General features: G+C 45.4%; 1 long non-coding RNA gene across 2 annotated transcripts in view; it reads left to right on the forward strand.

The window, feature by feature from the left end:
• Nucleotides 1–287: 287 nt before the first annotated feature.
• The window catches only part of LOC115299844, a 17,541-nt gene continuing 15,173 nt past the window's right edge, over nt 288–2,655 (forward strand). For both annotated transcript variants that reach the window (XR_003912360.1, XR_003912361.1), the window contains exon 1: nt 288–367. This is a non-coding gene — a long non-coding RNA (uncharacterized LOC115299844). The remainder of the gene's footprint in view (nt 368–2,655) is intronic.

Raw genomic sequence — 2,655 nt, forward strand, 5'->3', positions numbered from 1 at the left:
TGCTAGGCAAAGAGACAACAGATGAGGAGATTAGTCCTGTTTTGCAGAAGCTAAATTATGCTGCGTAACAACGGATCCTCCTAAGGAGTCAGAGTGAGTTGGTAGTCGAACAGTTACCTGGAAGCTTCCCAAGAATGAGGGTTGGGATCTCCCCGGCGGCTGAGGGAGATTAATAGAAATAAAATCGCACTATGCGGTGAAAGGGGCTGTTTTCATCCGCTGAACCTCCAAGGAGGGGATAGGACCCCAGATGATCGTAACCTGTGGTTCTCACCAATTTCTTTCCCAGCGGCCCAGAGGCTCTGAATGCCCTCCCAGATTCACTGTGATCTTGCATTCCCGGCGAGGTTTGGAAAACTTGCAGCAGGTACAATGCCTTGTTTTAAATTTGTAGCTGTTCCTTTCGTGTCTATGTCCACGGGCTGAACAGGGGCTCATTCTTTGGAAGTAACCTGGAGCCAAATGAGCTGAAACATTTTTTTGTTTGTTTTTGTTGAGAAAATGAAATGACATGAGCAGAAAAGAGGAAGGCTGGGAGTTAAGGTCCCTTTATTTTTATTGTTTCTGAGGGTGCGAGTGGGCAACAGGGTCTCAGGGAACGGACCCCACCCTCTGCTAGTGTGAGTGGCTTTCCTGGCTGTGATTGGGTGACACCCAGGGGAAATAATGTAACTGTGTTACCGGTAATTAAATGGAGAATGTTGAGTCTCCCCGAGGACCACTGCCTATTGGAGACTCAGAGAGCAATCTCGGCTTGCAGCCATTCACTGGTGGAAAAGTAAAATGAACCTTGTTTTGATGAAGTGTCCTAGAGCTAGCGGAACATCCCACGAAGGGCACTGTCTCTAAGACTCGCAGAATGTATTGGATGGAACCATAAAGCTAAGGCAAAAAAGAAAAACAGAATCATGGCAGTTAGTTTGGGGTTGGGGGGCTGGATATTAATGTGGACAAGTAGTTTCTCAGGGCCTTGCCACACGCCAAGTTCAGGAATATGGATGTAATGTTGGAATAAGAGTCTTAGGAAACAATTTTGGGCTTGTGGGCCATACGGTTTCTGTGCAAGTACTCAACTCTAACTTCGTAGCGTGAAGCAGCCATCAACATATGCGACTGAATGAGTGTGGCTGTGTCTTAATAGATCTTTCTCTCCAAAGGCAAATGGAGGGTGGGATTTGGCCTGTGGGCCATAGTGTGCCAACCTCTGGTTTAGAGAATGGTTCTTAAACCTTACTGCATACCGTGTAGGAGCTTTACAGTAATGCTGACATCGGACCTCACCTCCAGATGTTCTGAGTGTGGTCTGTAGTGGGCCCTGGCATCAGTACTTTAAAAAGGAAATTCTTCTTGGGGTGCCTGGATGGCTCCGTTGGTTAAGCACCCAACTTCAGCTCAGGTCATGATCTCACAGTTTATGGGTTCGAGCCCCACGTTGGGCTCTGCACTGACAGCTCAGAGCCTGGAGCCTGCTTAGGATTCTGTGTCTCCCTCTCTCTCTCTCTCTGCCCTCCCCCACTCTCACTCTCTCTCAAAAATAAATAAACATTAAAAAAATTTAAAAATCTCTTCAGATAATTTATTGTGCAGCTAGGGATTAGAATCAATGGGTTTAGAGTTGTGGCCTTCACTTGGTCACACAATAGAGTCATGTCTGTGTGTATATGCATGTGTGTGTTAAGAATACTCTTGACCAACACCATCTTTATAGATACTGACTTAATGGGTCTGGATATGGCTTAGGGATCAGAATTTTTTAAAAAGCTTCCCAAGGGATTCCCTTGTGAGGTCAGCGTCAAGAACTACTAGTCTAGAAGGTGAGACAAATAGGCAGTTTCCATACAGCATGATAATTGTCCAACAGGAATAATTGTAGCACATGAATTATTTACTCATTGAATAAGCACTTACACGATTCTTACTATGTGCTAGCCAAAGGTCCAAAGCATGTATAGATATTAACCCACTTAATTTTTACAACATTCTTTAGGGTAAGTACTATTCATATCCCATTCTGCAGTTGAGGGAACTGAGACACAGAGAATTTAGTTGGAAACAAAAGGCATGAAGGTATTTCAGGAATGGCCTCCAGGAAAAGATGATGTCTGATTGGAGACCTGAAGGGCATGTTCAAGAGAGCCCGGCAAATGCAGGGTGAGATGGGGCAAATGAACAGTGCTTTCTGGAGTGGGGAGGTCTGTGCCAAGGTCTGGGGGTGGGACACAGCATGGCGTCTTCCATAAACAGCAAGTAAGTTGTGTGGCTGGGGGGGGTGGTGTAGAGTGTGTTCTGTTCTTGGAGACTTCAAGAACAAAAAAGTTTTCTTTTCTTTTCTTTCTTTCTTTTTTTTGAGAGAGAGAGAGAGAGAGAGAGAGAGAGAACTAAGAGAGGAGAGGCAGAGGGATAGGGAGAGAGAGCATCCCAAGTAGGCTCCATGCCAAGCACAGAGCCTGGCATGGGGCTCGATCCCCAAACTGTGAGATCATGACCCGAGCCAAAATTAAAAGTTGGATGTTTGACCAACTGACCATCCAAGCACCCCTCAAGAGTTTCCTTTAAGAATGAAATATGGCCATTTGTAGGAAAATGGATGAACCTCGAGGGTGTCATGCTAAGCGAAATAAGTTAGGCAGAGAAAGACAGATACCATATGTTTGC

The sequence above is a fragment of the Suricata suricatta genome, chromosome 8 (genome assembly GCF_006229205.1).
Source record: "Suricata suricatta isolate VVHF042 chromosome 8, meerkat_22Aug2017_6uvM2_HiC, whole genome shotgun sequence".
NCBI lineage: Eukaryota > Metazoa > Chordata > Mammalia > Carnivora > Herpestidae > Suricata > Suricata suricatta.